General features: G+C 44.5%; 2 protein-coding genes across 7 annotated transcripts in view; one reads left to right on the top strand and one right to left on the bottom strand.

Moving 5' to 3' along the window:
* SLC16A1 (solute carrier family 16 member 1) overlaps window positions 1-16373 on the bottom strand; it is a 38959-nt gene extending 22586 nt beyond the window's left edge. For 2 of the 6 annotated variants that reach the window (XM_059674838.1, XM_059674834.1), the window contains exons 1-2: window positions 16202-16372; window positions 6281-6440 (exon numbers count right to left, since the gene is read on the bottom strand). The gene's annotated coding sequence lies outside the window, so the exon portion shown is untranslated. Of the gene's footprint in view, window positions 1-2884; window positions 3055-5579; window positions 5686-6280; window positions 6441-16201 lie in introns of all 6 variants that reach the window. The other 4 variants (XM_059674836.1, XM_059674837.1, XM_059674840.1 and 1 more) reach the window with 4 other exon arrangements.
* Window positions 16374-17788: 1415 nt separating this feature from the next.
* LRIG2 (leucine rich repeats and immunoglobulin like domains 2) overlaps window positions 17789-22348 on the top strand; it is a 109898-nt gene continuing 105338 nt past the window's right edge. Inside the window, exons 1-2 of the mRNA XM_059674829.1 lie at window positions 17789-18156; window positions 21206-21283. The gene's annotated coding sequence lies outside the window, so the exon portion shown is untranslated. The remainder of the gene's footprint in view (window positions 18157-21205; window positions 21284-22348) is intronic.

The raw sequence follows: 22348 nt of genomic DNA, 5'->3' as shown, positions 1-22348 counted from the left end.
ATTAAAGGTCTCTGTCCTTGGATTCAGGTGGGATAAAAATATTTATATGTTGAAACTTCCTAAAATTTCCCTTACAATAAAAAAGCTAACAGCTCAGTTCTGCTAAGGGAGACAGTCTGGATTCTAAATTTATATTAAATAGAACTATACCAGGCATTAATTTTATGAGTTTTCCCTTCGTCTAAGTATGAATAAAGAGAAAAGCACTTGAAATCTTCCAATCAAAGAGCCACTAAAAAGATTAATTCACCTCAGAATGTTTACACATAGAGGGAGACACACAGACGGTAGAGCTATTTAACACGTCAAACTGACTCAATCAGCTAACACATGCTGGACATGATTAAACCTTGAGCTTAACTGCCAGCTATGATTTGCCCCAGGCAGTTAAAGCAGTAACAGTTTTTAGTCACTAAGACTTGCCTCATCAAGTTCATAATACCTTATTCCATAGTGTCAAAATTAGATTTAAAACTTCAAAAAGCTTTAAAGATTCAGAAGCAAACAAGAAGTGTAAGAAATAAGAACATCGAATTTTGAAAAAACAAAACACACACACACACACTCCAAAAAACCAGACAGGGATTCAACACAATCTGCCACCATCTGACAAATGGCTGTCCTTATTAATTTCAAAATTCTGAGGGTATGTAATAGAAAAAAAAAGTGTAATATCATTATCTAAACATATTATTTTCTTTTAAGTTGACCAAATCTCAGCTATAAACAAAAGGGTTCATTCAAGAAGTAAATTATGACAGCAGGTCCTTTTGTACAGTATTCAAAGTCCATTGAGAAGAGGCAGTCCTCAAGTCCAGAGGCTAAGAGATTAAACTTTAAGATTTTAATCCTCACAATGAGCATAGCAGCCTTTCTATTAGATTAGCTATGTATTTTATGGGGAGATTAAAAAACAACAACTGATGACAAAGTGCATCAATCTGCCTCATAAAAGTACAATGGGAAACAATAACCCTAACTTTCCTTGGCAATGATGGTGGTGAAAAAACCATTTTTAGAGAACCTAATTTCTCTCTTTTTCTCATAACTCAGGAATTGTCCAAGTAAACTAATCCGGAAAGTCAAAGTCGTGCTCCATACCCCCCATGCTCTGCCCATTCAGGGAGAAGGCCCTGTGAACATGAGGACAGATCTGGGTGATGCTTCTACAAGCCAAGGAGTGCCAAGACTGCCAGCAAACGACCAGAAGCTAGGAAAGAAGCATGGGGCAGATCTCCATCCAGCCCTCAGAAGGAACAAACCCTGCTCAAACCTTCATCTCAGGTTTCTAGCCTCCAGAGCTGTGAGATAATAAATATCTGTGGTTTAGGCAGTGTAGAGGGGGAGGCAGAAAGTATCTAAAATCAATAATCTTAAAAGAATTTGTTACTAAGTACATACCAGTTTTTGGATTGAAATTCACTTGGAAACATTTAAATCCAGAAAGACCCATTTACTGAAGCTATTTCTGCTAAAGTAGCAAGTCTACTGTGCTTTATAACTGGCAGTGTCATGGCTTACAGAACCACCTCCCCAAGGTAGATTCCTAGATTCAAGGTCCAAGGAACCTTACTTTCTTTTGTAGTCTTTTTCATTTTGAAACTGATTAGAGTGAAGAAAAAATTTTTTTTAAAAAACCAACCAAACAAACAAACCAGAAAACACCAGTGAATAGAACTACTGTAGCTGGCTAGCCAATCGGCAGTTATGAAATGTATAGTTTTGATCAAACTGTATATAAACAACCTAAAAATATGTAAACCTGGCTCTACAAACTTCCAACTGTTTGTATCTCCCTTATCATTCCAATCAAATCCAACACACATAACAAGAATTCAAATATACTGTATTATCCTTGAACTTAACTGTTTGCTAACCAGAATGCTTAAAGCGGGATTTTGGGTCTATCTTTCAGACTATATGAAAATTGATTCTGGATCTTATTTTTATTTAGCTGATATTTATAATCCTTAAAGACATCATTATTTTAGTTACCAATAATTTGCAGATTTTTTATTATTTACATGGGCAGACCATCCTACCAGTAAATGATATAGTGTGTTTCTTTTTAAGACAACAGATCTCAAAACTTTTGGTTTACAATTACCTTAAGCAGATATAGTTGGAAAAGGAAGTATTTTAATAGTTTTTTCAGATAATTGTGGATATTCTTTGATACTGCACTAAAACTTGGTAAGTGATTGTTTCTTAATGATTAGTTACAAGGACTCCAGTCCCAAAGTCTTCAGGTCCTGGAGTGGTCCATAATCACACTTTGAAAATGGCTGCTCTGCCCAGCCAGTGTGGCTCAGTGGTTGAGCATTGACCTGTGAACCAGGAGAACACGGTTCAATTCCCCGAACATGCTTGGGCTGCAAGCTCGACCCCACTGGGGGTCGTGCAGGAGGCAGGTGATCGATAATTCTCTCTCATCACTGATGTTTGTTTCTTTCTTTGTCTCTCCCTCACTCTCTGAAATCAATAAAAATATATTTTTTTTAAAAAAGAAAATGGCTGTTGTTTTAAACCATTAACTCTATGTGATCACAAAAGTGACTAAAAAGTGACTAGGATGTATTAATTACCGAAAAGGCATATGAATATGGGAAAGGGTGGTAAGAGATGGTATAGAATGGACTAAGCCTTAAGTCTACTTAAACTACATACATATGTATTTTAATAGTTTGATAAAAATTGTAAAGATTTGTATAACTGCTATTATAAAACAAAATAACTAATATTTCCTTTCCTTTAAGAATTCCCTGTAGTCCTCCTCACATTTTCTTATCGTCCTAAATACCATATGTATTCTTAAAGAGTATTTTCTACCCGAGCCATGAATTTATTCAAAGCTTTTCCCAACCATAAAGCTCATAATACATACTTGTCAGGAGCTCTAAGCACCATGAAACAGATGAAAACTAACATTTGTAACTGTCCTCATTTCTGCTGTGATCTAGAAAAGGACACTCTGTTTCAAGTAAATATATCATGTGCCAAAGGACAGGTGATGAAATGGAGGGTGTTTGTTAGATCTCAGAGCCCTTTCACCACCTAAAACAAGACAGACAGGTTTCGGAGGTTGGAGGTGGAGGGTTCTCCAACATAAGCTACTAATACCCCCCAATTCCTAGCCTTTCTACCACCTCTGTCCACTGCAGTCTTCTGTACAGATTGTTAAAGTATGACACTTTTCTTTTTTTCTACCTTGTGAACAGCTTTCTATGCAGGACCTTTGCTAAATATTAGCTACTTTTGCTTAGATGAGGAAAGCCAATTTGCCAATAAATTGGAGATAGGTGGGGATAAAGACCCAGCACTGAGAAAGATTACCAAAGGATGAAATTTAGTGCCACTGCCAAATGACATGTATCAGAAATACTCCTGGCTTGTTTAATGAAATGGTTAAGTTTTCCTATAGGGCATCACTTTTATATCAATACTAGAGGCCCAGTGCACAAAATTCATGCAACGGGGAGGGAGGGTCCCCTCAGCCCAGCCTGCACTCTCCAATCCGGGAACCCTCGGACATCCCTCTCACAATCTGGGACCGCTGGCTCCTAACTGCTCACCTACCTGCCAGCCTGATTGCCCCTAACTGCTCCCCCCTGGTCACCCCTAACCGCCTCTGCCTGCCGGCCTGATTACCCCTGATCACCCCATGCAGCCGGCTGTTCAGTCGTTTGGTCATATGTCACTAACCCCGCTGCTGACCTTGTTGCCCGAGGCAGCCTGCTGGTCGTTACTGTTACTGTGATGGCGTCCTGGCATCCTGGCCAATTTGCATATTCCTCTATTATTAGTATAGACTAGTGGCCCAGTGCATGGATTTGTGCACATTGAAAGGAAATTAATTAGAAGAAATATTTTAATATCAACAACATAACCCACAGCCGAAGGTGGAATCACGTGGCCCTGCGAGTAATTGGGTTCCCTTCTCTCTGGTTCTGGGGTGCATCACCTGAGAACCGCGGCTGCCAAGTCATCATAGCTCGGCAACTCCTACGTTGACTATCTGCCCCCTGGTGGTCAGTGTGCGTCATATGTACTGGCTGGTCGGACAGTCACTTAGCTTTTTATATATATATCAATATATCAGTAGTTAGAGCTACTTCTGCTATTCATGAACAAAGCCAGGCAAGCTATTTCAATGAATGACAAACATGGGAGACTTTGGCTGTTTACAACTAAATTCCATAAAAAAATACAAAATGCCCAAGACTTAATAGGTAAGTAAGAATTACTCGTTTATATTTCTGTTTGATGCACAATTCCAATGAATTTATATTAACTTTAATACTCTACAATAGCCCTCTATGTTGCTATTGTGACCCACATTTTACAAATGTCAATCCTAATTTTCTTTTCTTTTTTTAAAAAATATATTTTATTGATTTTTTTACAGAGAGGAAGGGAGAGGGATAGAGAGTTAGAAACATCGACGAGAGAGAAACATCAATCAGCTGCCTCCTGCACACCACCCACTGGGGATGTGCCCGCAACCAAGGTACATGCCCTTGACCGGAATCGAGCCTGGGACCCTTCAGTCCGCAGGCCGACATCCCATCCACTGAGCCAAACCGGTCAGGGCAATCCTAATTTTCTTGTTTTAGAATTGAAGATTAAAGTTTTATACGTAGTATAGAGAAATGATGAAGCTGATCATATTTACAAATGGTTAAACTAATATGCAAACTTAAGGTAGTGAAAATATATATGCGTGTGTGTGTGTGTGTGTGTGTATGCGCATGTATATATATTTATTTAATCCTCTTTTGTCAATCTCAGCCAGTCATGTTCAATAATAAGAATCCATAACAAGCCGAAACCGGTTTGTCTCAGTGGATAGAGCGTTGGCCTGCGGACTGAGGGGTCCCAGGTTTGATTCCGGTCAAGGGCATGTACCTGGGTTGTGGGCACATCTCCAGTGGGAGATGTGCAGGAGGCGACTGATCGATGTTTCTCTCCCATCGATGTTTCTGGCTATCTCTCTCCCTTCCTCTCTGTAAAAAATCAATAAAATATATTAAAAAAAAATCCATAACAAACATTTAAAAATAATATATATATGTATTGATTGATTAATTTAGGAGAGGAAAGGAGAGGAAGAGAGAGATAGAAACATTGAGAAAGAGAGAGACATCAGTAATGACAGAGAATCATTGATCAGCTGCCACCTGCATGCCCCACAATGGGGATCCAGCCCACGTGTGGGCATATGCCCTGACCAGGAATTGAACCATGACCTCCTGGTTCATAGGTCGATGCTCAACCACTGAGCCATGCCAGCCAGACTGTAACACTCTTAATTCTTCTTGTAAAACAATGATTTTTGGCATCTATTCATTCAAATATGATTTTATACAAAGGCATAGAAGGGAGAAGTATGGTCCCAATAATATCCAGAAACTCTCAATTCAGGTTCTGGTTTCCCTGATGAGGGTTACTTTTAATATTTCATTAATGTCTCAAATTCCACCAAAAATATTTCTCCTGCTCTGGCTGGTGTGGCTCAATGGTAGAGCATTGGCCTATGCACTGAAGGGTTGTGGGTTTGACTCCTGACCAAGGGCACGTACCTGGGTTGTGTTCCCCAGCCTTGGTCAGGATGTCTGTGGGAGGCAGCCAATTAATCTCTCTCACATCGATTTTTCTCTTTCTCACTCCCCCCTCCCCCTCCATTCTCTCTAAAAATCAATAGAAAAAGTATTCTCAGGTGAGGATTAACAATATATATATATATATATATATTTTTTTTTTCCCTTTAGTAATTCAACTTGAAGATCATGATTTCATGAAAAATTATGAAATACCTGTTAAAATGTTTATTATAAAGAAATTTGAAGAAACTAGCAACTATTTTTACTTCAGTTGACAATCGTCAAAACTCTGAGAACAGAGTTTAGTGATGAAACCCAAGTTAGCATCTTTTATTACTAGGGTTACAGCCCCTTATCTCAGAGTAAGTAGACTTAAGGGAAAATAGCATGAAAAACATAAATCTCCAGTTTAACTTTGCTCCTAGTGAATTAGGACTTAAGAGAGAGACAGAGAGAGAGAGGAAAGGAAGTCCAAGAGCTATTAAACACAACACCCAAGATGAAAAGTAATATTCTTATAGTAGCAGATTAATTATCTATTTTGTCTAGAAGTTGGAAGGTATGCACAGCAATTCCAGGTTGTATTCTGGAATACCTGTTTCATATTTGTTTTCAACAAAAATATATTGCACAAATCAAGACCTAAGTGGGCCATTTCAAATTATGAATACATGACCTACCTTGTTCCAGAATCTGAAGAAACAGAGTGGCTGGATTAAATTGACAAATAGATGTGTTGTTAGGATTGTGCTCTTTATATTACTTCGAGTATAAATGAGTATTTGAATATAACAGGTGGTATTTCTGCTAGAATCTACTTCTCTTCCAGTATTCTGAAGCCTAATGGGGAAAATAAGAAGATTACCATTCATTAAAAGATGAAACAAAGAAAGCCTTTTATTTTCTTGCAAAAATCTGAGTTAAACTATTCACTCATAGAAAAAATTAACTCTATACTTAGTTTAACATAAAAAACACCTTAAGTTTTGAGGATTAGAGACAACATATACATTTTATAAATACAGTAGAGGCCCAGTGCACCCACGGGTGGGGTCCGGCTGGCCTGGCCCCAATCAGCGGGTTGGGGCTGGGCCTGTTGGGAGGAGGAGACAGGGTGATTGGGGGCCGGATGGCTGGGGGGAGGGGCTCCAGGCCCATCAGGGTGGTGGGGGCTGATCAGGGATGGGGATGGCCATGGGGGGTGGGGCTGTGGGCTGGCTGGTCCCGCCCCCAAATGGGGTTGGGGGTTAATCAGGAGTCAGCGGCTGGGGAGGGGCCATGGGTGGTTGGCTGGCCTGCCCTGTCCGATTGGAGTGGGGGTGGGGGCGACTGGGAGCGGAGCTGGCTAGGGGGAGGGGCTGCAGGAGGTTAGCCACCAGCCCTGCCCCCTATTGGGGTAGGGCAGTGGTCAGCAAACTCATTAGTCAACAGAGCCAAATATCAACAGTACTTCTTCAAAATAGACTCGCCCTGGCCGAAAACCGACTTCTGCGCACGGGCCACAAAGTTTCAATCGCACTGTACGCGCGCCCGCATGTGGTATTTTGTGGAAGAGCCACACTCAAGGGGCCAAAGGCCGCACGTGGCTCGCTAGCCGCTGTTGGCCAACCATGGGGGTAGGGGAAGGCAATTAGGGGCGGGGCCAGCTGGGGGGAGGGGCTGCAGGCCGATGGGATGAGTTAGGGTCAATCAGAGTGGGGCCAAGTGGGGGGAAGAGCCACGGAGGGTCAGAGGAGGGTTGGCCAGCTGCCCTGCCCTCCATCGGGGTGGGAGAGGCTGACCAGGGGTGGGGCTGGGGGGGGGTGGGAAGGGACCACACAGGAGGTTGGCCGGCTGGCCCCTGATCCTGTTGGCCCCAGTGGGCATCATAGCAACTGGTTGTTCTGGTCGTTGGCTTTTTATATATATGGATAGATAATTACAAGTACTCTTTACAAACAATTATTGACTGTTATGACAGAGGAAGTACAGGTTTCTATGGGAAAAAATATTGTGTTGTGTAGGTGTGACAAGACACCCAACTTAGTATGTATAGAAGCGATCTGAGTAGACCTTTTGGAGCAGATGCTATTTAGCCTGAGACTTGAAGGATAAACCAGAGCTAGGTAGGCCACAGAGTGATGGTGGAAAGAGCATTCCCAAACAAGTACTGAGCTACAGAGTACAGGGTGCACTGGAAAACCTGAAAGAATTTTACCAAACCTAAAGAGGGAGCAGAGAGAATGGGGTGAGATGGGAAGTTGGATAAGTAGACACTAACAGATAGTGGAAAGCCTTATAAGTATTTTAAGAAGCCACTCTGGTCTTAAATCCAATCGAAAGCAGTTTATGGGGTTGTAAGTGGGGCTGGAGTCAGCATGCTCAGACTTTGCATTTTTGGAACATCACTCTATACCAGCCGTGGGCAAACTACGGCCCGCTTGAAATGAATAAAACTAAAAAAAAAAAAAAAAAAGACCGTACCCTTTTATGTAACGATGTTTACTTTGAATTTATATTAGTCCACACAAACACTCCATCCATGCTTTTGTTCCGGCCCTCCGGTCCAGTTTAAGAACCCATTGTGGCCCTCGAGTCAAAAAGTTTGCCCACCCCTGCTACACAATGTGGGTTGGAGGGAGGCTATTGGAGTGCTGTAAGACCATAGGGATAGGTAAGTTGGATGGTAGTGGAAGAATGGAAGAGAGAGGAAACAGACAGGATTCAGTGGTGGACTGGAAGTGGGAAACTGGGGAAACCAGGAGTTAAATCTCCCAGCCCTGGCTGGGTAGCTTAGTTGGTTAGAGCATCGTCCAGGTATGTCAAGATCGCGTTTTCGATCCCCAGTCAGGGCACATATAAGAATCAACCAATTAATGCATAAATAAGTGAAATAGCAAATCGATGTTTCTCTTTCTCCCTTCCTTGCTCTCAAATCAATAAAAATTAGAAATCTCTCAGGTTTCTAGCTTAAACAAATAGGAGCTTATGAGTTTATTAGGTAGTATTTGTCTCCATTTAACCAAAGGGACATTAAGAAGTTGTATGACTAGCCCAGGGCTGCTCAGATTGTAAGGCTTGGAAATAAAACTCAAATCCATTCCTGTCCTCTGTTTTTGTTGATGTTATTGATAGTGATGCTTTTTATTTTTTCCTTCCGAACAATTTATAATGGCAAATTTCAAGCACAACTGAGTATGGATGAAACTCCTACCTACTCAACCCTCCTCCAACTCCTACTGGATTATTGTAAAGCAAATCCTATTTCATCTACAAATATTTCAGTATATCTCTAAAAGATATGACTATTTAAAAAATCATAACCATAATACCATTATCCCACCTTTAAAAATTAGCATCACCAAATAAACAGATGTTCAAATTTTCCTAAATTGTTTTTAAATAATTGGTTTCTTTTTATTTGGGATACAAACAAGGTCACACATTACATTTGGTTGGTATGTCTTTTAATCTACTAGTAAAGGTACCTCCTTTCTCTATTTTCCTCATAATTTATTTGTTGAAGGAACCAGGTTATTTTTCCTGCAGTTTCCCTCATTCTGGATTTTGTTGAACGTGTCCTTCTGGTATAGTTTTAACATGTCCCAGGTTCGCATCTGTATTTCCTGCAGATGGGTAGCTAGATTGAAGACTTTGAGCATGCTTAGATCAGTTCAGCTTTGATTTCTTGAGAGAAGGGATGGTGGGGGAGAGGGCAAAGATAATTCATAGGTGGTGGTGTGTATTTCTATCACACGGTGTGGCATATGATGTTTGGTTATCCCCTTCACTCTGTTGTATTAACAGAATGCCCTAGCTCCATTATTTTATTAGTGGCTTGCAAATGGCAATAATTTAACTGTGCCTTTAATTCTAACATTTCTTCTTAATTGATTAACTAGAATGACTTAATAAAGAGGAAGGGCAAGTTAAAGTTTGTGTGCTTTAATGCAAATGATTGAGACACTATTTTGGGGGGGAAGATCTCCAGCTGTAACCAGATTACAGATTTTAAATCCTTGAAGATAGGGATTGACTCCTCTTATAAATGATCTTTCCCAATTACCTTGGGCATTTCAAACTTACGTGTTGCTTTTGAAGGTCAATTTTCTCTGCCTGTTCTCAACTTCCCTTTATAACCCAAACCTAGTCTTTTCTTCTACCATTCTCCCAAGCACCTGGTTTAAAATCTCCAAGTCATGTTAATACTTCTCCAGTGGAGTCCCTGCCCTACCAAATGCAAGTAACCTCCAACCATCTCCCCTTTGTTATCTCTTGTGTCCATTCCTATTACTGTTACCCAGTTTAGGTTGCTGCCACGATTGGTGCAGTGCCCTTTTACCTTCTATCACTGCCATACCACTTCTCCAGTCTGTATTGTAATATGCTGCCAGCTCTGATTTTGTCATTTATCAAAAACTCAGGACTTTCTAGTGCCTACCACATTTAGTATTTGTCTGGATTGATTTAAGTCTGCTATAATTATGGCTTCAAGTTACCTTTTTAAGTTGTATACCTTTATTTTTCCTTTAATTTGCCCTGGCAAATGAGTATTTTTTTCCATGCTCTTTCCCTGCAATTCCCCCCCCCCCCCGCCCTCTCTTTTCCTTTTTGATAGTAGGATCATTTTATAATGGACTAGGGGCCCGGTGCACGAAATTCGTGCACTGGGTGTGGGGGCGGGGGTGTGTGTCCCTCAGCCCAGCCTGCCCCCTCTCACATACTGGGAGCCCTCAGGCATTGACCCCCATCACCCTCCAATCGCAGGATCAGCCCCTTGCCCAGGCCTGACGCCTCTGGCCTAGGCGTCCAGCCCGGGCAGCGGGGACCTACAGTGGCAGCGGGGGGCGCCGCGATCGCGCGGGCTCTGCCCCTGCCCCTGCAGGATGCCCGGGCAGCGGGGACCTACAGCTGCAGCAGCCCCGCGATCGTGGGCTTCGCTTTAGGCCCAGGCAAGGGGCCCCTAGCTCCTGGGACTGCCAGCTTCGACCGTGCCCAGCTCCCATCGCTGGCTCCACCCCTACTTCCTGCTATCACTGGCCAGGGCGGAAAAGGCACCTGATTCTCCGATCATGGCTAGGGGGCAGGGCAAAGGCGGCCCCAGGGCCGCCTTTGCCCTGCCCCCCAGCTCTTAGCTCCCCCCTGGGTTTCCGATCACTGTCAGTGGCAGGGGGCTTCTTCCTGCTTTCCCTTTCGCCTCCCTGCATTGTGCCTGCATATGCAAATTAACTGCCATCTTGTTGGCAGTTAACTGCCAATCTTAGTTGGCAGTTAATTTGCATATAGCCCTGATTAGCCAATGAAAAGGGTATCGTCGTACACCAATTACCATTTTTCTCTTTTATTAGTTTAGATCTGTATGGCAGGAAGACTAGCATAGGCCACAAGTTTGAGCCCTGGCACTGTGGATGAAAAAAGATTTCTATGGAAAGTAATCTCGTAGGGTAATCTGATCATAAATTCCTAACTGGGCAGGTTATGGTCATGCCCCAAGTATATAACATTTTTAGTAAAAGATTTTATCTTTGCCTTAAACAAACCCTGTCCATTGTTTTGTGCTCAAACTCATAAAAATTCTTGACAGGTTTGGACATTTCTTACTTGACAGTATCATGCAGAGCAGTGATCAAAAGAACAATAATGATCTTATGGAAATGGTGTTTCTCTTTGAGGGTCAGAGTATATACCATGACAGCAGGAGTCACATCTACTGAAGAGTGCTACTGATCATTTATGCAGAAGTAGGATACAGCTCTGTTAGTTGCCACCATTACCCTATTGCTAATCACAACAACTCATAGTTTTGTTGAATCTGATTTGATTACAATGACTTAGCCTTTATAAAAAAAAGAAATTCCTCAAAATATATAGGCATTATAAGTTATATATTTGATCATTGATTGGTACTCTATTGTGGGTGGAATTCAAGGGGTCTGTGAAATTGGTTGGGGTAAAAAATTATATTAAAAGATCTTTCAATTAGCCTCTAAGTAAAGTTTAGAATTAATTTCAACTGTGAATGCAGGCAACAAACCATAGCAGCATTAGCAGTATCTGTGCCTTTGTCACCTACAGAAAACACATTTTTTATATCCTCAAACGTGGCTACAGCTACCTTGAAATTGTTTAATATGATTACTAGTTCAAAATTACTGTAGACCTACTATAAGATCGTATCTAATTTGTTATTTTCAAAAGCACTTAATATCCAATTAAGATAATTGGACAATTATACCTTTGTATTTTATTTTATGCATTTAAAAACATTATTCTGACAAGGAGCCCATACGTTTGAACAAACTGCAAAGGAATCCGTGGCAAAGAGCCACAGAAGGACTCCTGCTCCTAACTCTTGTACTGATGTGAGTGAAGTTAACTAGAACCTGTGATGCAACACACACAGAATTGTGTCACAGCCTTATGTAATCATGATGTCACAGGTTATGTAAATCTTTGGCCATTGACTTTTATCTCAAACATGAGAGGGAACAAAATGCAAAGGAGCATATAATTTTCACAAGTTCAGGCAGAATGATTTTTCTTTGTATTAAGGAACTATATGTTCATATAACTTAAACAAAAACAATGGCATCTTCACTGACTTGGGGATCTTCTTGCCCTCTTTTGGGTGCATCAGCAAATGTGTTTGAAATTGCCTCAAATTGTGTTTTCAAGTTTGCTACATTAGATGCAGGCCTTTGTTTTGCTCAAAAAGGGGGACCCTAAAGAGGTCGATGTACTTCAGGTTTGAAATACTTGCTCTGCAGATTAGAAATAAACATCCTTATTATCAGTCTACCATGATTGTGTGTAATGATTGTGTATATTTACTCTGTCACCTAGAAAACTACTTAATGGAGAAGATGGAAGAGAAGTGGTTTAACAATTACTGTAGTTTCCAAGAAAATAAAGCACTCATTTGAAAACTCATTTCTAATAAAGGAACTGATAATTATCTCAATGACAACATAGTCTTAATATTTATATATATTGTCAGAAATAAAAAAAAGACTAAGTTTAACTGTGGTGTATTTTGAGGTAATAATCCTTTCTTTTTCTTTTTTAATATATTTTATTGATTTTTTACAGAGAGGAAGGGAGAGAGATAGTCAGAAACATCGATGAGAGAGAAACATCGATCAGCTGCCTCCTGCACATCTCCCACTGGGGATATGCCGGCAACCCAGGCACATGCCCTTGACCGGAATCAAACCCGGGACCCCTCAGTCCGCAGGCCGACGCTCCATCCACTGAGCCAAACCGGTTTCGGCGATCTTGACTTCTTTTTGATACATCTTTAATGTCTATGAATATATTCTAAAAAAATCTTTAAAAATAAAAACAGTTGTGATGATGGATAATGCTTTCATTCTAGGTCAGTGATTTTCAACCCTTTTCATCGCATGCCACACATAAACTGATCACCAGAATTCTGTGGCACACCAAAAAACCCCCACATTTTTGCTGACCCGACAAAAAATAGGTATAATTTTGATTTGTTCACACTAGATCAGCGGTTCTCAACCTGTGGGTCGCGACCCCTTTGGGGGGGGGGGTCGAACGACCCTTTCACAGGGGTGGCCTAAGACCATCGGAAAACACATATATAATTACATATTGTTTTTGTGATTAATCACTATGCTTTAATTATGTTCAATTTGTAACAATGAAAATACATTCTGCATATGAGATATTTACATTATGATTCATAACAGCAGCAAAATTACAGTTATGAAGTAGCAACGAAAATAATTTTATGGTTGGGGGTCACCACAACATGAGGAACTGTATTAAAGGGTCGCGGCATTAGGAAGGTTGAGAACCACTGACCTAGATGGTTATTGTTGTGTTAGCTGTTGCCCTTTATTTATTTGACAATCTAAGGGAAAAGTAGTCAGTGTGCCTAACTAAATAGTCAGGTATTGCATGTTTTTAAAAATTCTTGCAGCACACCAGCGTGCCTCTTGCGACACACTGGTTGAAAATTGCTGTACTAGACAAACAATACTCAATTTTAATACACTTTTGTGGTTTGTTACTAATCAAACAACTTAGTTCTTTGCGATAATGAGGATCAAAGGTAGCATAATAACTTTCAGACTCCTTCAAGGGATATGAATTAATAAACAATTACTATGCATACAAGAATTTACTAGATAGGGATAGAAGAAATACATATTTCAAAATATGGTTTGAAAACTTTTAGAATGGGAATAAAGCTCTGAAAGGAAATCTTATATCCTAAGTCTCTCATAGTGCCTGGTAGCCAATAACAAATTGCTGAATACATAAAAATTCACAACTTTTTCATCTGGTTTTCTCAAACTCTTCATCTGCAACAAAACCAGAATGAATGGCCATGTAGGCATTTACAGGGACCTAAATCTTGCATGGGAATGCAAATTATGAAGTGGATTGAAAACACAATGGAAAAGGAGGACATAAGCTGGGAAAAGTTATTACCCAAAATACCAATTTTCAGTATGAAATAATTTATATCCATATTTATAATTTTAGAGAAAGCTCAGGAATGCAAATCTGATTCAATGGGAGTCAAAATACGTAATTCCCACCAAACCATTAACAAGATTTCAGAACTAAGATTACACATCACGAACCCTCCAACCTCAGTTTCCTAATCCTATCCTTTATAATAAAAGGCTAATATGCAAATTGACCAAATGGGGAAACGACTGGTTGCTATGACACCCACTGACCACCAGGGGGCAGATGCTCAACACAGGAGAGCCCCCTGGTGGTCAATGTGCTCCCACAGGGCAAGCGCCACTCAGCCAGAAGCCCTGAGTTGGTGAGGACAGCTCCCGCCTGTGGCAGTGCTAAGGATGGCCAACTGCAGGCTTAGGCCCTGGAGGAGCAGGCCTAAGCTGTCAATCGCACATCCCCCCAAGAGCTCCAGGACTGCTAGAGGCCCCCCTCCCCCAACTCCAGTACGCGAATTTCATGCCCCAGGCCTCTAGTCTGCAGTATAAGGGAACCTCAGTGTTCATTAAGATCTTTTCCAGAGTTTATATTATACGAGTTAATATTTACACAGCCAAAAGATAATGTAAATAATTGAAACACTAATCTGTTGGTTTCATCCTATGGTGGTCTCACCCCTCCACCCTTTTTAATCTGTTCAGGTATGTTATAGCCTATTGTGTTAAGCTTACAGCGGAACCTTTAAAACTATTCAGCTACTAAAATCTCACAAAATGCTCTCGACCATAAACTTGCATATTTAACAAAAGTCACTGCAATCCTATGAAAGAACAGCATCTTTACTGTTAATTACTGAAGTATGATCAACTTCTAAGTAATACCCATTACCTGTTTAAAGGGCTGGATGTCTTCAATTCTTTACCTAATGCATGGCAATTTGAAGGCAAATTGTTCCCCAGGGTGTGAGAGTTGGATTTATAGGTACCGTTTAATGCTCAACTAAAAAGCTGGAGATACATAAACTCTCTCCTTCACCTCTCCGGGCAGGCTGTGAGCGGACATCACAATTATTAATGCCTAATTCCTGCTCACAGGCTTTCCAAACTCACACAATTCAGAGTTCGCCCTATCACAACAGTCCAGTAGTTACCGATCCCACGTTTATTTTATCAGGGCATTGGCGCTGTACACACTTTTAAAAAAAACAAACACCCCAGAAAATCTGAAAGAAAAAAAAAAAATTTCAAAACCGGTTGTGATCAAGTAGCCTGTATACATTTTACCGTTATAAGCAGACGCTGGAAACTCGGCCCAAGTAGTGAAGACGTTTGTGAAGATGAATTAATTAACTGCAAACTAGTTTTAGCAACTGCTGGTCGCACCGAGTCAGTCGTGACAAAGCAGCGAGACGCTCACAGGCACGTGGAAGGAGAGGATGCACTGGAACAAAAAGCGTGCAACGGGCCCCGTGCACCGCCATCCTTCAGGCTCCTCTCCACGGGCCGCCGCGGGGACCCCGCGCGCCAGGGCGGCCGTCCTGCAGCCACAGGTTGAATGACCAAGAGCCCGTCAGCACCGTCACTCGGCAAAGTCCACGCGATCCCGCAGTCACGCCCTGGCGGCGAGCACCGCAGAGCCCCAAAGCTCCCCCGCAGGCCACCAGATGGGACCGGGACCGGCGGGCCGCAGCGCTGGGGCGGGCACGCCGCGAGCCCAAAGGAACTCCCGCCCGCGCCCCTTTCCCGGGAGCGGCATGGGGCCGAGAGAGTCTGGAAGGCGCCTCGCGAACCGGCCCCACGTCGTCCCCCCTGTTTTTATTTCAGATCAAAAGCATCTCTTACGGAGCCTCCTGAAGGCGAGCGGGGCAGCCACTTCCCCAAGGTCACCGGTACCACGACCCAACTTCTCGGCCAGGCCGGTGACCGGCACCTGACCGCGGAGCCGCACTCGGCGGGGAGGCGCTGTCCCCAGCGCCTCAAGGTCTCCTTCCCCAACCGCTCCGGGGCCACGCGGCTGCCCGCCGCCACGATGCCCCGCCGGGCCGCCTCCCTCCAACCGGAGACCAGATTCTCCGCTCCCCCGAGGCTGCCGCCGCTCCCCCGGGGCTGCCTCCGATCCGCAGAGGCAGCCAGGGCACCCCGGGGTCCGCGCCCAGCGCCGCCGGCGATGACCCAACTAACCGTTATGCGCGGCTCCGGCGGCGAGCGTGTGCGTGACGCGGCGGCGAGGCTGGAGTTTCGCGAGGCCCAGGGCCCGGTCGCGTCCTTCGCCCGCTCCCTCGTTGGCTCCCGCGGGCACCCACGCGGCCGGCCGGTCACGTCGCCGCACGCCAGCACTTTGTGGGCTCGGCTGGCGAGGCGGCTTTATAACCTGCGGCGTGGGGGGGGGGCGGGGGGCCGGAGCATGCGCACAGGGGGCGGAGCCGGCCTTCCCGGCCGCCGCCCCCTCCCCCCCGGTACATCCACTCCAACAGCCGCGGGCGCCTCCACACGCTGCCCGGCGCCGGCGCGCGCTCCCGCCCGCTCGCTTCCCACCCCCACCCCGCTGCGCGCCGGCGCCCCCTCCTCGGCACGTGACCCACAGCCCCGCGAGACCCGCGCGCCGCGGCGCCGGCACAGCCACGCTGCCCCGCGGACCCAGTCGTCCCTCCACCGTCGGAGGAGTCCGTGGCGGCCCGCACGCGCGCTGGACACGGACGTCGGCCTCACCCCCGGCTTCTGACGAAGAAAAGGGGAAAAGCCGCCCAGGACGGAGGCGGCGCGCCCCGGGGGCCTGACTCAGGTTGGGGGAGGGGGGTGGGGGAGAGGCGCGGGGAGGCGGCTGGACGTGGAGGGCCTGGCCGGGTTTGAATGGGCGCGGGCGCACCTGGGCCCGGGGAGAGCCGAGGGCGGTTACCTGGCTGCGGTCTGGCCGGAGCCGAGTGACTCCGGGAAGCCATTCAAGCCCGCAGGGCCTGTTTCCTGTTCTCTGCCGCGGCGGCCGTCACGGAACCGACCTCATCGGGGCTGTGGTGGCTTTGGCGAGAGGATCCGTGGCGCTTTCTTACGACAGAGCCTGGCCCGTGGCATCGGAGGCATGGTGGGCGTTACACGCAGAAGTCGGGAGAGCCGGGCGGCTCTGAGGGCCACCACGCCGGTCCCGGAGGGAGGGAGTGTGCGCCCGGAACACGGACGTCGGGGAGTGCGGAGGGGCCGAGTGTTCGTGGGCGCCGGACGCCTGGGACAGAGTGTCGTGCTAGCTGGCAGCTCCGCAGGGCGGGTGACAGCCTTAGCCGCTCCCCTGACTCGTCCTCACCACCCTGGGCGGCAGGCAGGCGGGCATTGCTGTGCCCGGATGGGGGCCTGGTCCGGGGCAGGCCGCCCCTCCAGCCTGCCGTGGTGCCGGGAAAATGGCACCCCGTGAGTCCAGGTGGTCTCGAGCGTCCCCTTACTAAAGCGGGGGACAGCGAAGCGAGGAGAGGCCCGGGATGGAGGAAGCCGCAGGGGGGTGCTCACTGCGCAGTGGAAGAAGGGGGGGCCTTGGAGAAAGGCTCAGGGGTTTAGCCCAGTGCTCCCCTGCTGGCAAGTCTCCGGGGGACCCTTAGCGCTTACCAGCAGTGGTTCTCAACCTTCTGGCCCTTTAAATGCAGTTCCTCATGTTGTGACCCCCAACCATAAAATTATTTTCGTTGCTACTTCATCACTGTCATGTTGCTACGGTGATGAGTCGTCATGTAATTATCTGATATGCAGGATGGTCTTAGGCGACCCCTGTGAAAGGGTCGTTGGACCGCCAAAGGGGTCGCGACCCACAGGTTGAGAACCGCTGGAGAGAGCGGCCCGCCTGTGGGGAAGGAGAGGGGGCAGGGAAAGGCCACCATGCGCCCGGTCCTTTGTTTCCAGGGCTTTCTCTCTCTTGTTGGCGGGAATTCTAGGGGAGGTCTCGGGAGGGTTTCAGAATATTCACCAGTTTTCCAGGGGTGCTCTTTCAGGGTCCTGGTCCCTACGGACTGGTCAGCACCAGGGTCCTGAATCATTGCAGCTGGTCCTGGTGTCCTGTGTTTTGCTGCTCTTCTGGGCCTGGAGTTGAGCTAGGACGGAGGCCTAGATGTCCCCGCCAGTGAGGTGACCTTGTGTATCTGGCTGCACATTGCTCGGTCCGTTTGTTCAGCTGTCTGTCTCAGTTTCCCCATTCTACTTGCCGAGGGGTTTCCTAGCTTCGTACTATACTGTCTCACTACCGCTATTTTGCAAATAAGGGGCCTGAGGCTCAGAGAGGTTAAGTAACTTTCCAGAGGTCACACAGCTAGGAAGTGGCCAACTCCAGTCCAGGGTCTGCTTCTGTCATAAGAACCATTGTAGGTTCTTGAGCAAGACCAGATATCAAAGTGTATAATTACGGAGTGTCTGTGATGTCCAGGACTTCTAAGAAATGTCAAAAATGTATCCGCCTAGGCCCCTGCCTTTCAAGAGCTTCCAAGTTGTTTGGGGAGATTGGGCCAGGCAGAAATTAACCAGCATCTGATGAGCAGTTGCTGTGTTTCCCAACCTTCCCTTCCCTATACACACACCCCTTCCATTTAATTCTTACAACAGCCCTCTGGGGTTGGTCTTAAGTGTTTTGCAAATGAAGAACCTGAGATTGTGGTGGAGTGGGGTTGAAGGATCCAGTTCTGAGAGCTCCCATGTGTGTTTTTCCCACCCACTGTGTTCTGTCTCTTACACACAACAGACAGTTCAACTTCGTAGTAGAAGATAGCGTAACAATTTTTTAAATATTTTTAATTGATTTCAGAGAGCGGAAGAGGGAGAGAGAGATAGAAACATCAATGATGAGAGAGAATCATTGATTGGCTGCCTCCTGCACACCCCCTACTGAATTGAGCCCTGAAACCCCGGCATGTGCCCTGACCAGAAATCAAACAGTGACCTCCTGGTTCATGGAGTGATGCTCAACCACTGAGCCACACTGGCCGGGCTAATAGAAGACAGTTTAGAATATATGGTCAAGTACTGCTTATGAGCAGTAATTGCTTTTTACCCTTGATAAATGCTGAGAAGGGGAAGGCACTCAGGTCATTGTGACTGGGACTTAGAACAGCAGTGCTTTAAGATTGTTAGGGTGGCAACAGCATTCAGGATAGATAATATGGGAGTTGAGTTAAGGAGACAAACTAGGACTGGTTCAGACCTGAACCTATCAGAGCCTGAACTGTGGTTGTGTAATGGAAATGAGATGATTCCCAGGAAACCTCAGAAGAAGACATAGGGAGCATAGTGTGGTAGGTTCGCAATATGGACCTGGAGCCAGATCTCCTGAGTAGTTTCAACTTGGCACGTACTAGCTCTGTGTCCTTAGGCAACTCATTTTATCTCTCTGAGTGCCGGGGTCCAACCCCAGCAGGTCCAGGGGTCCCCAAAGGTGTGGACGGAGTAGGCGAAGAAGGAAGGACACGGAGACACTGTTCAGTTGATCAGCAGCCTAGCCAGGATCTCTAGCCCGGATCTCCAGCCAAGTTCTGGTCTGGATCTCCAGAGAGGTTCTGCTTCGGATCTCCAGCCAGGTTCTGTAGCCATGTTCCCTCGCTAGGTTCTCCAGCCAGGTTCTGTCCAGGTTCTCCAGCCAAGTTCAGTAGCCATGTTCTCTTGCTAGGTTCTCCAGCCAGGTTCAGTCACCAGGTTCTAGTCAGGTTCTCTTGCCAATTTCTGTAGTCAGGTTCAGTCCAGGATCTTTTGCCATGTTCTCTCCAGCGAAGTTCTTCTGTCTGTAGGTTCTGTGTAGGTTCTGTCTGTAGGTTCTCTCTTCTTAGTTCTGTCTCCTGAGTTCTGTCTCTTGCTGTCTTGTTGCATCTGTATTTATACCAGTTGATTCCAATCCCATCAATCTCTATTCCAAAGGTTAGGGCGTTTCTTATCTCCATTCCAGGGAGTAAAGATTATGTAGCTTAAGCATGATTGTTCGTAGTTAAAATGATTAATTACCCGCCTGGCACTTAGTTAAAAGGTTTTATTCTCTCCCTAACTTCAGGGGAAAATCCCTACCTGGGGAAACAACCTTTCTCGGAGAGGTGACCTTGGTTAAAACACAGCGCCAGGAAGGTGAGCAAACATATTAAGAACAGTATGCCATATATGCCAGGTCCCTTGAAACAGCAAGGATGGACCGGCTCCCGGCATCTGAGCCTCATTCTCTGCTGTCAAACAAGCATAGTACCTGCCTCATAGGGTTGTTATGATAATAAAATTAGTATCTACTTTAGTGTTTGGCATACAGTAAGCACGAAATAAATGTATAACCATGGAAAACCATAAAACTAAATTCTAAAGATTAACCTAAAAGGCCCCTCACTTGATACAGCCCTGAGAAAGGGTCCTAACAATCTGTTCACAGGATCTTACTAGTGTACACTGTAATTTTGTATTTTCTCGAAGGTATCTAAAATTATATATGCCCGAGGCCTCACAAAATCTGGATCTGCCCCTAGTAGGAACTGTACTGTTGTGAAAAGAGTATAGGCTTTGGAATCAGAAGGCTTGTTCCCATAGCTTACTGTCTGTGCTACTCTAGACAATTAATTCAGTGAACTATCTGGGCCTCAGTTTCCTTCCAGGTAAATTGAAGGTAATATCTACCAGCCTGAGCTGTTGTGATAATCAAATAACACTTGCAAAAATGATTGGTAAAACTTGGAAAGCACTCTATAAGTGTTTACAAATTAATATTATTACAATTTTCCATTAAGTGTATAAGAAGCAAAGATCAAGAGCAACACTAGGGTTTTTAGCTTAAAAAGTAGAAACAGGGCGGGTGAGCTGGCAAAAAGGATGTAATGATGCTGGTAACATTCTTGCTTTTCTGCCAGGTTTTCTTTCTGATTAATCCATGAGACATTGAAGAAATAAACTAGTAAGCATAGGATCAGAAATTTAGAGCTGAGAGGAAATTTAAAATCATTTAGCATATCCCCCACATATTACAGAAATGGAAATTAAGGCCAAGAGAGGCTGACATACTTTCTAAGGCCACTCTTCTAATAAATGGCATGATCAGAAGAACTGGATCTCCAGGTTTTTACTGTAACAAGTGAAATCTTTAAATAAAAGTATTTCATTATGGGGTCTTTCAAAATCAAGCATGGTGCTTGCTCTCTAGTGGCTTTTGGCTTTGTCACAAAATTCCCGAGATTCATTTTTTTTCTCTTAAAGGTTGATAGACTGGATGAGGTGTGGGTAATCTGCTGTTCAGAAGCTGGCTCAGGGAGCAAAACTTCTGAAGATTTCAAGGTAAGAGTTATAGCTTCAGAAATTAGTAATGGGATAAGCAGGGAAAATTTAAATTTGAAAATTCATAGCAGCTAGTTATGATTCAAGCTGTGAAAGATAATCACTTTATGTGGAAAGGAGAATAATAAATGACAAAGTTTTTCTCTGGAACTCCACTGCTTCACTTACATTCTCAATTATTCCATTATTTCTGACACAATCATACTTAATCAAGAGCACTCCTCCATTTATAATTCATAATAATTTAATAAGGAAAATGAAATTTGATTTTGTACCATGTATGAAAAAAGTTGGCAGGCAGATGCCTAGGATAAAGGAGATAATGCCGATTCTAAAAACATTGTTTCTTTAAAGTAGAGAATTCTCATTCAGAATATCTGCCTCTGGTTTCATGTTGTGTCAAGTGTAGTCCTGCTGCTTCCCAAGGGCTGGATCTAAGATGAATTTGCTATTCTTTAGAGCAGCGGTTCTCAACCTGTGGGTCGCGACCCCTCTGGGGTCAAATGACCCTTTCACAGGGGTTGCCTAAGACCATCAGAAAACACATATATAATTACATATTGTTTTTGTGATTAATCACTATGCTTTAATTATGTTCAGTTTGTAACAATGAAATTGGGGATCACCACAACATGAGGAACTGTATTAAAGGGTCTCGGCATTAGGAAGATTGAGAACCACTGCTTTAGAGGAAGACTGATCCAAGTTGGTGAGATGCAATGCACTCCAAGCCCCTCCCTGGCCCCTCCCTGTTTCTCCCAGGCTCTTTTTGCCCTGTTTTGACCTTTCACTTAATCTCACCAGCCTGCAGTTTGGCATCCTAATCAGTTGGCTTCCCTGGTTTTCTGTTAGCAGGAGATAATTTGGTCAACAGAATTTGGTAGAAAAACAAGTTGGTTGCAATAAAAATTTCCTCAGTATGACAAATTACTCAAAAATGATTTTTTCCACTCACTGGCTTTTTGTGAGTTTGATACATTTTGGTGGTCAAGGATTATTTTTACTGCTTCTTTGGGTTTTTTTGGGTTTTTTTTGAGAATTTTTAATGTACAAGTGTATATTTTT

Source organism: Myotis daubentonii, chromosome 18, assembly GCF_963259705.1.
Source record: "Myotis daubentonii chromosome 18, mMyoDau2.1, whole genome shotgun sequence".
NCBI lineage: Eukaryota > Metazoa > Chordata > Mammalia > Chiroptera > Vespertilionidae > Myotis > Myotis daubentonii.
This window is presented reverse-complemented; position numbering and strand designations above follow the sequence as displayed.